This window comes from Hyperoodon ampullatus (genome assembly GCF_949752795.1).
Source record: "Hyperoodon ampullatus genome assembly, chromosome: 2".
Classification (NCBI taxonomy): domain Eukaryota; kingdom Metazoa; phylum Chordata; class Mammalia; order Artiodactyla; family Ziphiidae; genus Hyperoodon; species Hyperoodon ampullatus.
This window is the reverse complement of record NC_136915.1, coordinates 136,596,052-136,611,847: the sequence shown is the minus strand read 5'-3', so window position 1 is coordinate 136,611,847 and position 15,796 is coordinate 136,596,052.

The following is a 15,796-nucleotide window of genomic DNA, read 5'->3' as shown; positions in this document are numbered from 1 at the left end:
ATGTAGGGAAGCTGTTACAATTTTTGGTTGAGTACACTTTTAGCATTTACAATTTACGTCCTTTGAGTCCTATGCATGATTTGTTTGGTTAATTGATTTTGTACATTCTTCCAGATTTATGTTTATTTATCTATTCATGTAATGCAAATGATGGACAGCTCATAAAAAGAACGTTTAGACTTTGCCTAGTTGCCTTGAATAAAAATAAGTTCAGGACAGAAGATTAAACCTTTGAGACATAAAGTATATTTCAGATCATGAATTGTAATTCCTTAGCAAATATTAGAGGTTAAAAAGTTAGTCTTAATAATCCACAAGTGAATTAGAAATTCATAATTCATTGACTCAAAATTATACAGTATGACCAAAAGTCTCAACATAAAATGCTAGATGTATGATATATTCTTTCAAGTTAAATAAAAATGAAAAGGAGAAATACTGAAAATATAGTGATTTCTGAATAGCCAAGTCAATTTTTCACATTTTTTTCCGGAAAATGGCATCAATGTGAAATGTATCAATCACAGTTTATATCAAAAAATTAAAGTTTGTGAAAAACTCATTTAAATAGCAATTTGTATTTCAAAAATTAAATGAAAGGAAATAGAATAAGAATTCTGAATGTAAGGATGAATTAAAATGTGTGATATATTCTGCACAAAAAAGTATAATCAAATTTTACAGCAAAATGTATCTTTAAAGGTGACATAATTCATCCCTCACATTAAGGATAGAAAAAATAAATTGAAAAACTTTTAATATGTGTTGGATTTCTTTAAAGTTATAATGTCATTATGAAAATAGTAAATACTATTGAAGTTACAAAGATTACATTTCAACTCTGGTTAATAACATTGATGGTAATTAATAAGTAATATTAGATAATATACTATAAACTACAACACGCTTATACCATATATCCCCATATTTTATACTTATACAGTCATAATTATATTGATGTGATTATGATATACCAATATATATGTATGTGCAATACATTATATTATATGTATGCACATAATATTTTATCTATATGTAATTCAGTATTATAGGGATGATAGATTATTTAAATTTATGTTAACATATTATAAAATAATGTTTGTTGTTCCCCTACATTTTGTTACACGTTATGAATCTTACTATCATTATGTTCGAAAACAATTCAATGAGATATGGGTTATTGTAGCTCCATTTTACATTTGTGAACATTAGAATCAAAATAACAATCTTCTGGCCAGAAAGCCCATAATCTGAGCAACAACACTGGAGTGAGAGAGTTTGACCAAATTACTCGGCACCTCTGACTCTCATATACCCTCTTTGTATAAAGTGTTTGTATGAAACAATGCATATTAATTTTAGGAAATAAGGTATTATAATAAGCCATTTTCATACTGTAGATAGATACCAGTTATGTAAAACACTTGAACAGTATGTTACATGTACTAAGCACTCAATAGGAGAGCCACAATTGTTATTATTATTATGATTATTAATTACTGTTACCACTTTTCTGGATCTTATTCTACTCCTAGCCTAATGCACTATCATTTAAAATATATATATATGGGTATCTATTTGTATATATAAACATATTTGATTTTAGTCATTTAATATGTTTTATATAATATACACTGTTTTAAAACTTTTTAAACTCTGATGAGAGCAAAACTTTAGGGATTAAGATATTTGAGTAAATGTCTACAGATCACCCTGAAGCTTCTGATGCCTTGACCCAAGTTAAGATTGCCTGATTGCAGCACTACAAAAGTGAAAGTTGTTAAGTAGTCTCTTTTGGGGTTTCACCAACTAAGAGAAATAACGAGGCTTACCATTATAAAAACTAATGTCTTTATAAAACCAATGCCTTTTGTCTACTAGTTTCTGGTCTACAGTAAGTTTTCCAGTGTTACGCACCCTGCTCTATTTATTGTATTATAAATGTCTTAGAAAGATTTAATTAAATTTTTATAAGTTTAACATATATTTTCTATTCATTATATGTCAATTATACACACATACAGAAATATTTTGACATTTTCATATGTCACCTTCCTATACATTGTTAATAAATATGAAAAATGGAGTGGTCAAGGTTTGTGAAGACAATTCTGAGATTAATAATACTGGGGACTTCTCTGGTGGCGCAGTGGTTAAGAATCGCCTGCCAATGCAGGGGACATGGCTTTGAGCCCTGGTCCGGATGATTCCACATGCCGCAGAGCAACTAAGCTCGTGCACCACAACTACTGAGCCTGCGCTCTAGAGCCCACGAGCTACAACTACTGAAGCCCACGTACCACAACTACTGAAGCCCACGCACGTAGAACCCATGTTCCACAACAAAGGAAGCCACCGCAATAAGAAGCCCACGCACCACAACGAAGGGTAGCCCCCACTCAATGCAACTAGAGAAAGCCTGCGTGCAGCAACGAAGACCCAATGCAGCCATAAATAAATACATAAATTTATTTAAAAAATAATAATAATATTGGGATATGGAAGTAAATTATGAAAAAGAAAGTGGTTTTATCTCTACTGATATTTCTGAAGTCCATCACTATTGTAACAGGATTATTGTCAAAGTGTTTTAATTAAGTGGTTTTCTTGCTTCCACCATAGAACGCATTAGTCTTACATCCATACGAACTTCAGGAGAACACTGAAGAAAGCAAATCTAGCAGAAATAACCACAAAATATGTACAAGGACATTATACAAAAATTATACATTACATTTTAAAGAACATTCAAGAAGGCTTAATAAACGGAGAAAAGAAACAATGTTATGGATGAGCAGGCAATTATACTAAGATGTCAAATCTTTCGTAGTGAGCACATTGATTCAATGTGACTCCAATCATAATTATGGCATCTTTTTGGTAGAACGTGAAAATTTATTTTTAAAATATATTTGGTAAAGATCCAAGGGTATACAAAACCCTCTGAAGAATAAAAATATGATTGTGAACAAGTTATTTGATATCCACACTTTTAAAAAGGCTGTGGCAATAAAGATATATTATTGTTTAAAAAGTAGAAAAACAACATGAAACAGAAATGAGAGCTCACAGATCTATAATATATGAGAGAGCTAAAATTACAGGTAAACAGAAAAAGGGTGGATAATTCAATAAATGATGGAGGAAAAACTGATTATTTACTTGGGAGAAAACCTCCATCACACACCATACAGGTATCTTAAAAATGAAAGTAAAATTTGAGACATACTAGAAGATTTGACAAAATATTAAGCAGATATGGATGGAAAGAAGAATTTCTTAAGAGACATATTGAAATCATAACAGAAAATACTGATTCACTTAACCACATGGATAATTCTCTCCCCTTGAGCTTTCATGGGACCTGGGAATATGATGGAATTGTCCTTCCCTTCATTTAGTTATATTATATGTCAAAGATGATGGGAAAATCTCTCCCATGATTATGTACGTTACATAACATTCACTTGTAGCCAGCTGGAGGAAAACTCTCCTGCTGTCCTTGAAGTAAGATGGTACCTTACAATAGGGCCCCATGGCTAGGACCTGGGTGGGGCCACTAGCAACTGGCAGCTACTCTTGGCCAAAACCAGTAAGAAAATCAGGACCTCAGACCTACAACCATGAGGAATTAATTTTCCTAACAACCTCAGTGATCTTGGAAGAGAGCATTTATCTACAGATGCATGTGCAGTTTTGGCAACACCATGATTTCAACCAAGTGAGGCCCCAAGCAAAGAATCCACCTATGCCATGCACAGATTTCTATCCTGCAGAAGGTGGGCATCATAAATGGGGGTTGCTTTATGCCATTAAATAACAAAAACCTAAAATGTAGGAGTCACTTTTAGTACAGGAAAAACTTTCAAAAAGCACTATGATATTTTTCTCTCTGCATCCATTTTACCCTCTCTATGCATTCATTACAACACTCGCACTGCAACACAAGCACTGTGAATATCTATCCATCAAATTATGTACAAAGACAGTATTTTATTCACCTCAGTATTTTTAATAGTTAGCTCATTTCATCATTGTATATGATGAATATATATATATATATATACACACACACAAATAGAATGCACTTAAGGAAAGTGCTGAATAATGAATGAATAAATATATAAATAAACAAACATGAGTTAGGAATGGGCACTTAGGAGAATTTATGAGGGAATATACTGACATATTGAGTAATATATACTTACATGTCTGTGTAAAATTGATAATGATTATGTAAATAAATTCAGTCTTTGCTGCTTCTGTCAGTTTTAAAGTAGAAACCACTTTCAGGTATTTCTCTTTGGGAGTTATGGGTTAGGAAAAGACTTAATTGTCAGCAGGTCTATGAATAAAAATCTCTTTAAGATAACAAAGTAACCATTCCAGACTACTGTTTTTTGTAGAAAGGTAGAGTGTTTTTTGTTCATTCATCTAATCAAAGCAAAGGGGAATCTAATTGAATCCAAAGAATCAGATTCTCTGTGGCAAAATATTCTAAAAGCTCACTGGCTAATTGAAAATTATTTGTATCATTATCTCAGAAACTATGGTACTGTACAGATACAGTGCTGGACACCCTATGCCAAACAACTAGCAAGACAGGAACACAGCCCCACCCATTAGCAGACAGGCGGCCTAAAGTCATAATAAGGTCACAGACACCCCAAAACACACAACTGGACATGGACCTGCCCACCAGAAAGACAAGATCCAGCCGCATCCACCAGAACACTGGCACTAGTCCCCTCCACCAGGAAGCCTACAAAACCCACTGAACAAACCTTAGTCACTGGGGGTGGAAACCAAAAACACTGCGAACTACAAACCTGCAGCCTGCAGAAAGGAGACCCCAAACACAGTAAGTTAAGCAAAATAAGAAGACAGAGAAATACACAGCAGATGAAGGAGCAAGATAAAAAGCCACCAGACCAAACAAATGAAGAGGAAATAGGCAGTCTACCTGAAAAAGAATTCAGAGTAATTATAATAAAAATGATCCAAAATCTGGGAAATAGAATGCAGAAAATACAAGAAACGTTTAAGAAGGACCTAGAAAAACTAAAGAGCAAACAAACAATTATGGACAACACAATAAATGAAATTAAAAATTCCCTGGAAGGAATCAATAGCAGAATAACTGAGGCAGAAGAACGGATAAGTGACCTGGAAGATAAAATAGTGGAAATAACTACTGCAGAGTAGAATAAAGAAAAAAGAATCAAAAGAATTTAGGACAGTCTCAGAGACCTCTGAGACAACATTAAACACACCAATGTTCAAATCATAGGGGTCCCACAAGAAGAGAAAAAGAAAGGGACTGAGAAAACATTTGAAGAGATTATAGTTGAAAACTTCCCTAATAAGGGAAAGTAATTAGTCAATCAAATCCAGGAAGCACAGAGAGTCCCATACAGGACAAATCCAAGGAGAAATATGCCAAGACATATATTAATCAAACTATCAAAAATTAAATACAAAGAAAAAATATAAAAAGCAGCAAAGGAGAAACAACAAATAATATATAAGGGAATCTCCATAAGGTTAAGAGCTGATCTTTCAGCAGAAACTCTGCAAGCCAGAAGGGACTGGCAGGACATATTTAAAGTGATGAAAGGGAAAAACCTACAGCCAAGATTACTCTACCCAGCAAGGATCTCATTCAGATTTGATGGAGATATTAAAACCTTTACAGAAAAGCAAACGCTAAGAGAATTCAGCACCACCAGACCAGCTTTACAACAAATGCTAAAGGAACTTCTCTAGGCAGGAAACACAAGAGAAGGAGAAGACCTACAATAACAAATGCAAAACAATTAAGAAAATGGTAATAGGAACATACATATCAATAATTACCTTAAATGTAAATGCATTAAATACTCCATCCAAAAATCATAGACTGGCTGAATGGATACAAAAACAAGACCCGTATATATGCTGTCTACAAGAGACTCACTTCAGACCTAGGGACACATACAGACTGAAAGTGAGGGGATGGAAAAAGATATTCCATGTAAATGGAAATCAAAAGAAAGCTGGAGTAGCAATTCTCATATCAGACAAAATAGACTTTAAAATAAAGACTGCTACAAGAAGGACACTATATAATGATCAAGGGATCAATCCAAGAAGAAGATATAACAATTGCAAATATTTATGCACCCAACATAGGAGCACCTCAATACAGAAGGCAAATGCTAAGAGCCATAAAAGGGGAAATCGATGGTGACACAATCATAGTAGTGGACTTTAACACCCCACTTTCACCAACAGACAGATCATCCAAAATGAAAATAAATAAGAAAACACAAGCTTTAAATGGTACATTAAACAAGATGGACCTAACTGATATTTATAGGACATTCCATCCAAAAACAACAGAATACACTTTCTTCTCAAGTGCTCATGGAACATTCTCCAGGATAGATCATATCTTGGGTCACAAATCAAGCCTTGATAATTTTAAGAAAATGAAATTTTATCCAGTGTCTTTTTGAACCACACCGCTATGAGACTAGATATCAATTATGGGAAAAAATGTGTAAAAACTACAAACACATGGAGGCTAAACAATACACTACTTAATAACCAAGAGATCACTGAAGAAATCAAAGAGGAAAACAAAAAGTACCTAGAAACAAATGACAATGAAAATCTGGTGACCCAAAACCTGTGGTATGCAGCAAAAGCAGTTCTAAGAGGGAAGTTTATAGCAATACAATCCTACCTCAAGAAACAAGAAACATCTCAAACAACCAACCTAACCTTACAACTAAAGTGATTAGAGAAAGAAAAACAAAAAAAACCCAAAGTTAACAGAAGAAAAGAAATCATAAAGATCAGGTCAGAAATAAATGAAGAAGAAATGAAGGAAACAATAGCAAAACTAAAAGCTGGTTCTTTGTGAAGATAAACAAAATTGATACACCATTAGCCAGACTCATCAAAAAAAAAAGGGAGAAGACAAATGAATAGAATTAGAAATGAAAAAGGAGAAGTAACAACTGACACTGCAGAAATACAAAGGATCATTAGACATTATTACAAGAAACTCTATGCCAATAAAATGGACAACCTGGAAGAAATGGACAAATTCTTAGAAAAGCACAACCTTCGGAGGCTGAACCAGGAAGAAGTAGAAAATATAAAGAGACCAATCACAAGTGCTGAAATTGAGACTGTGATTAAAAATTTTCCAACAAACAAAAGCCCAGGACCAGATGGCTTCACAGGCAAATTCTATCAAATATTTAGAGAAGAGCTAAAACCTATCCTTCTCAAACTCCTCCATAATATAGCAGAGGGAGGAACACTCCCAAAATCATCCTGTGAGGCCACCACCACCCTGATACCAAAACCAGACAAAGACGTCACACAAAAAAGAAAACTACAAGCCAATATCACTGATGAACATAGATGCAAAAATCCTCAACAAAATACTAGCAAACAGAATCCAACAGCACATTAATGGGATCATACACCATGATCAAGTGGGGTTTATCCCAGGAATGCAAGGATTCTTCAATATACACAAATCAATCAATGTGATAAACCATATTAACAAACTGAAGGAGAAAAACCATATGATCATCTCATTAGATGCAGGAGAAGCTTTCGACAAAATTCAACACCCATTTATGAGAAAAACTCTATAGAAAGTAGGCATAGAGGGTATTATGTCAACATAATAAAGGCAATATATGACAAACCCACAGCCAACATCATTCTCAATGGTGAAAGACTGAAATCATTTCCACTAAGATCAGGAACAAGACAAGGTTGCCCACTCTCACCACTATTATTCAACATAGTTTTGGAAGTTTTAGCCACAGCAGTCAGAGAAGAAAAAGAAATAAAAGGAATCCAAATCAGAAAAGAAGTAAAGCTGTCACTGTTTGCAGATGACATGATACTATATACAGAATCCTAAAGATGCTACCAGAAAATTACTAGAGGTAAGCAATGAATTTGGTAAAGTAGGAGGATACAAAATTAATGCACAGCAATCTCTTGCATTCCTATACAGTAATGATGAAAAATCTGAAAGAGAAACTAAGGAAACACTTCATTTACCACTGAAACAAAAAGAATAAAATACCTAGGTATAAACCTACCTAAGGAGACAAAAGACCTGTATGCAGAAAACTATAAGACACTGATGAAAGAAATTTAAGATGATACAAACAGATGGAGAGATATACCATGTTCTTGGATTGGAAGAATCAACACTGTGAAAATGACTACACTACCCAAGCAATCAACAGATTCAATGGAATCCCTATCAAACTAACAATGGCATTTTTCACAGAAGTAGAAGAAAAAATGTCACGATTTGTATGGAAACACAAAAGACCCCAAATAGACAAAGCAATCTTGAGAAAGAAAAACGGAGCTGGAGGAATCAGACTCCCTGACTGCAGTCTATACTACAAAGCTACAGTAATCAAGACAGTATGGTACTGGCACAGAAACAGACATATAGATCAATGGAACAGGATAGGAAGCCCAGAGAGAAACCCACACACATATGGTCACCTTAATTTTTTTTTTTTTTTTTTTTTTTTTTTTTGTTGCTGTACGTGGGCCTCTCACTGTTGTGGCGTCTCCCGTTGCGGAGCACAGGCTCCGGACGCGCAGGCCCAGCGGCCATGGCCCACGGGCCCAGCCGCTCCGCGGCACGCGGGATCCTCCCAGACCGGGGCACGAACGCACGTCCCCTGCATCGGCAGGCGGACTCTCAACCACTGCGCCACCAGGGAAGCCCTGGTCACCTTAATTTTGATAAAGGAGGCAAGGATATACAATGGAGAAAAGACAGCCTCTTCAATTAGTGGTGCTGGGAAAACTGGACAGCTTCATGTAAAAGAATGAAATGAGAACACTCCCTAAGACCATACACAAAAATAAACTCAAAGTGGATTACAGACCTAAAACTAAGGCCAGACACTATAAAACTCTTAGAGGAAAACACAGGCAGAACACTCTATCACATAAATCACAGAAAGATCCTTTCTGACCCACCTCCTAGAGAAATGGAAATAAAAACAAAAGTAAACAAATGGGACCTAATGAAATTTAAAAGCTTTTGCACAGCAAAGGAAACCAGAAACAAGATGAAAAGAAGACAACGCTCAGAGTGGGAGAAAGTATTTGAAAATGAAGCAACTGACAAAGGACTAATCTCCAAAATTTACAAGCAGCTCATGCAGCTCAATATCAAAAAAAACAAACAACCCAGTCCAAAAATGGGCAGAAGACCTCAATAGACATTTCTCCAAAGAAGACATACAGATTGCCAAGAAACACATGAAAGAATGCTCAACATCACTAATCATTAGAGAAATGCAAATCAAAACTACAATTAGGAATCACCTCACACCAGTCAGAATGGCCATCGTCGAAAAATCTACAAACAATGAATGCTGGAGAAGGCATGGAGAAAAGGGAACCCTCTTGCACTGTTAGTGGGAATGTAAACTGATACACCTACTAGGGAGAACAGTATGGAGTTTCCTTAAAAAACTAAAAATAGAACTACCATACGACCAGCAATCCCACTACTGGGCATATGCCGTGAGAAAACTATAATTCAGAAAGAGTCACGTACCCCAATGTTCACTGCAGCTCTATTTACAATAGCCAGGACATGGAAGCAACCTAAGTGTCCATCGACAGATGAATGAATAAAGAAGATGTGCCACATATATATAATGGAATATTACTCAGCCATAAAAAGAAACGAAATTGAGTTATTTGTAGTGAGGTGGATGGACCTAGAGTCTGTCATGCAGAGTGAAGTAAGTCAGAAAGAGAAAAAGCAATACCGCATGCTAACACATATATATGGAATCTAAAAAATAAACAAATAAATAAATAAAGGTTATGAAGAACTTAGGGGCAGGACAGGAATAAAGATGCAGAGGTAGAGAATGGACTTGAGGACACGGGGAGTGGGAAGGATAAGCTGGGACGAAGTGAGAGAGTGGCATGGACTTATATACACTACCAAATGTAAATTAGGTAGTTAGTGGGAAACAGCCGCATAGCACAGGGAGATCAGCTTGGTGCTTTGTGACCGCCTGGAGGGGTGGGATAGGGAGGGTGGGAGGGAGGGAGACGCAAGAGGGAAGGGATGTGGGAACAGATGTATATGTATGACTGATTCACTTTGTTATAAAGCAGAAACTAATAAAAAAAAGAAAAAGAAAAAAAATGTTAACATTAAGTCTCACAATCAATGAATATGGTTTAACTCTCCATTACTTAGTCCTTCCTTAATTTATCTCAGTAATATTTGGCAGTGCTCAGGGTCTAGGTCTTGCTCACCTCATGTTAAACTTATTCCTTTGTATCTGGTAGTAAAAATGCTATTTTAAGTGTTATCTTTTTCAATTAATTACCAAAGTGTGGTCACTAGAATACAAAAATAGATCATTTTATATTCATTGTGCATCCAATGGCTCTGATAAATACACTAATTAATTCTACTGTTTTGTTTAGAGATTAAATTTTTTATGTGCTCAATTATATCATTTGCAGATAATGACAGATTTACTTATTTCTCATATATATACCTTTTGCTTTCTTTTCTTATTTTACTGACTAGATGTTCTTTTACAGTTAAGTAGATATGATGATAGTAGACATTCTTGGACATGTTTGTCAGAGTTATTTTAAAGTTCCTATTTGGTAACTTTAATATATGATTTGTTTGTTGAGCTGTTTCCATTTTTCAGTTTTTGTCTATGTTGTCAATGCATTGTTCCTGGATGCTTTTTTTTTTTTTCAAGCCTCATGATGTTTGATTGAATGAAAGATATTTTGAATGAAAAATTTAGAGTCTCTGTAAGATGATATCTTTCTCTAGGTGTTTTCTTGTGGCAGGCAGATGACATAGTGCTTGATGCTTTGAGAGTTGGTTTTAGGCTTTGTTAGGTCAGGTGTGTTTAATGAGCCCTTGCAAAATATTATGGGCCTTGAATGACAGCTAATTGCCTGGCTTGCTTACCAAGACATAAGACTCCTAAACATTGGTGGGAGCCTGAATTCAACTCTTTTTCACCCCACTACTTAGCAAATCAAATCACCCAGAAGTTTTTGGTTCTGAGTATCTTGGATTCTTAGCGTACAAATGTGCAGCTTATGAGTTATACAATAAAGGAAGGGATTTGTATATGAATGTTGGCATTTACCTTCCTGAGCACTTTTCCTGTTTAAAATTCCTCCCTTAAATTCCTGACACTTTGGAATTCTCAACCTCCACTGTCTCTTATTTACATGGTAGTAAGATGACTTCATGTTTTTTAGCAATATGATTAATCTGAGAAAAATACACTTAAGATGACTAGAACAATTATTATACATATCATGATGTATTAATCAACCTTGTACTGATGGGCACTTAAGCTGTTACCAAACCATTCCTTTAACTACAATATTGAGATGTGTCTGCTGTTCTACAAGAGATTTCCTTCTTTCTGATTTAAGTATGTCTATTGTTCATCTTTTAATCATGCCATTCTATTCACATTATTTTTTTTCATATTATCTTTTTATCATTTAATTTCTTTGCTTCTTTTTCTTTTCCCCTTTGCCTTCAAATTGCATCCCCAAATATTCTGTAATTCTAAAGTTTCTTCTCTAAAATTACTTGGAAAATAGATTACACTTCCGTTCCAGTAATTCCCCTCATCCCCCTTCTTACTCTGTTTTAAATGAAGTATAATATACATAGTGGAAAGCAAACTGTAACAATATTACAACTCAGTATATTTTCACAAGTAATGACATGCATGCAATGAACACCCAGATCAAGAAATAGAACATTACTATCCTACAAGTAGCACTCTGAATAATCCTATTCACAATGCCCCAGAACAGTGAAAATAACCTTTACACTATTTCTACTTTTCAGAATGTATATTAGATTGTCACCATTGTATTTTATACAAATGTACTGTGTTGCTTCCAGTCATTTGGATCTCCTCTTTTGTGAAATGTCTCTTTAACTCCTCTGGCTCTTTTAAAAATATTATTGATTTGTAAAATTTTGAAATATATTTTGGATGTAAATCCTTTTATTCTATAAACATTGCAAATATCTCCTCCCATTATATGGGTTACACTTTCAGTTTTGTAATGATGTGTTTTAGCGAACAAAATTACTTATTTTTAATTTAATTAAATGTTTTGGATTTTTCACTTATGGTTAGCACTTTTTGTGTCATGTTCAATAAATCTTTACATTCTCCAATATCACAAAAATATCTGTATATATATATATATTTTTTATTTTTTTATTTTTTATTTTTTGCTTTATGACAAATTTAATCAGTTATACATATACATATATTCCCATATCCCCTCCCTTTTGCGTCTCCCTCCCACCCTCCCTATCCCACTCCTCCAGGCGGTCACAAAGCACCGAGCTGATCTCCCTGTGCTATGCGGCTGCTTCCCACTAGCTATCTACCTTACGTTTGGTAGTGTATATATGTCCATGCCGCTCTTTCACTTTGTCACAGCTTACCCTTCCCCCTCCCCATATCCTCAAGTTGTATATATATTTTAGATATAAACATATTATTGTGTTGACATTTGCGTTTAGATGTGCAATCCATTGAGTTTGATTTTTGTATATGGCTTAGGGACCAAGATATATTTTTTCTAATGTTACCCAGGATTATTTATGGCAAAGACCATGCTTCTTGAATTGTAGCGTAATCTTTGTTGCAAGTAGGTCATGGTAGGTAGCCTCTATCGTATTTCATTAACTTATTTGAACATGCTTTTACCAATATGCATTTTCTTGATTATCATAATTTTTAAAAGATATTGTTATCTTGCAATGCAAATCCTTGAGCATTGTTTTTCTTCTTCAAGGTGATTTTAACTGTTCTTGATCCTATGGAGTCTTTGAATCCATGTACATGGTATATCCCTTCACTTATCTATGTTTTCCTTAATTTTCCTTTGCAATGCTTTTTTAGTTTCCAATATAGAAGTTGTATGCATATTTTACTATGTTTATTGTTATTAGTTTCCTTTCATATATTTAATTTTTCATTGTAATGTTGGTATATATAGAGATACACGAGTAATATTTAATATTGATCTCAAATCCTTGACTTTGCACAATTAACTTATTAATTTGAACAGATTTTCAATAGATATTTTTACTGCCTTTGAAACAAATACTAATCTATAAATAAAACTTTCTTTTTTCTCTCCAAAATTTATTTATTTTTATTTATTGTGCTTGCCTTATTATCCTGCTAGGAACTTTATTTAAATATTGATAAGGTGTTCTACAGTTTCTTCTCTGTAATGATTTGGAAAAATATAAATTGTACTTCAGTATTTTACAAATTTCTCTCATTTTAACTTTGAACTGAATTAAACCATATACAGAAAGAAGGTAACAGACATTTTTGATTATATATCTCAATATATTTTCACAAATAAACATATGATGATAACAAGATGCACAGAAACTTACCTAATTTCTCAGTCTTGATCTCAGGAAAAAAATTTCCCTAATTTTACCATTGATTTTAGATGCTACAGATGACTTTTATATATTATTTATCATATTAAGAAAATTTTCTTCCATTTTTGGAGTGTTAAGAGTTTCTTTATTGAATGTGAGTTAAATATGGTCAAATTCATTCTCTGCATCTTTTAAAAGGAATAGCACCCATGCACACACACATACACACATTAATGTAAAACAAATATTGGTGGTAATATAAAGTATATAAGTAAACATGTAGATAAATTACTATTAAATTACTCTAATATATGTTCCAGATTATATAGTTCACTGTTCACATTTCATTCTCCTAAACATTATGTTAAAAATCTGTATTTTCAGATAGCCAATAGGCACATGGAAAAAATGCTCAACTTTGCTAATTATTAAAGAAATGCAAGTCAAAACTACAATGAGGTACCACCTCATACTGGTCAGAATGGCCATCACTAAAAAGTCTGCAAATAATAAATGCTGGAGAGGGTGTGGAGAAAAGGGAACCCTCCTACACTGTTGGTAGGAATGTAAATTGGTGCAGCCACTATGGAAAACAGTATGGAGATTCCTCAAAAAACTAAAAATAGAGTTGCCATATGATCCAGCAATCCCACTCCTGGGTATATATCAGGACAAAACTATAATTCAAAGAGATACATGCAGCCCTATGTTCATAGTAGCACTTTTATAGTAGCCATAGTGGCACTTTTATAACAGCCAAGACATGGAAACAACCTAAATGATAAATGTCCATTGACAGATGAATGGATAAAGATGTGTGAGTGTGTAACACTGGACTATTACTCAGCCATGAAAAAGAATGAAATAATGCCATTTGCAAAACACTGATTGACATACGTACTAAGTGAAGTAAATCCAAAAGAGAAAGACAAATACCATATATCACTTAGATGTGGAATCTAAAATATGACACAAGTGAACTTATCTATGAAAGAGAAACAGATTCACAGATATAGAGAATAGACTTGTGGTTGCCAAGGGGGAGGGGGTGATGGAGGGATGGATTGAGAGTTTGGGATTAGCAGATGCAAACTCATATATAGAATGGATAAACAACAAGGTCCTAATATATAGCACAGGGAACTATATTCAATATCCTGTGATAAACCATAATGGAAAGAAATATGAAATAGAATATATATATATATATATGTAAAATTGAATCACTTTGCTGTACAGCAGAAAGTAACACAACATTGTAAATCAACTATACTTCAATTAAAAATAATCAATTAATTAATTTAAAATAAAAAGATAAAAAAATAAACATCTATATTTTATAAATTCCAGAGTAATGTAATGTTTGCTATTTGTAAAATCCATATATTTATGAATTACATAGTTACAAGTTAAATTAATTTGTACTTTTGCTTCCACATAGAATGTAGTTGAAATGATTTGGAAAAATGATCACTTCTGCTGTAACAAATGGGAAAAACATTATATGTTTAAAAACACAAATTACTCTAGTTTTATATTATGGCTTGAAATCAAGAATTCCATACTGAAAAATACTTTTCTGAGGTTAACTAAGAATCACTCTTTTGTTCCCACAGGGGCTTGGTCTGAAGATCTGTCTTGACCTAGGTAAAGTGAACACTGCTGAATGTGGAACTCAGTTATAACCGGTGGTGGTCATGCTAAAAAAAACATGGGCTGTTTTTCCCCATGGGCATCTGCTCACTTTGGGGGTACTGAAGGAGAATAGGGACTAGGGGAAATATTTCTTTTTTATATATATTTACAAATTTGTGTACATATATTTGTGATAGCATATATATAAATTAAATTTAAATTGGATAAAATATTGTACTAAAATAGACTGCATCTGTTTTGCCTGATCATATACCACTTTCTGTAATGGTCAATATTCTCTGATATTCTTCTAATAATTCTTGGAAGAAGCCAAGCTCTTCCTCAACACAAGCTGATTGCACTGTCACCTTATTTTTCACATGACAGTTGAAGAGGTTTAGAACGAGTCTCCCCACAATGTGCCACTTTTGCTTGAGAATTATTTTGAGCTAAAGGCAATCGAGACCCTGCAGGTTCAAGATAAACTTTTGTCCCCTCTTATCTACCTAGAATAATTTATATTGAGGGTCTTTCCCCCAAAAAAGAGTTATTACCAGAGATAAATTTTATCTGAGTGGCAAACATCTAATTACCCAACATCTGCCCTTATCATTCTGTAAATTGCCCTCCTGTCCTTGGATGCCCCAGACCCCTATCCTATTCCTCAGCTCA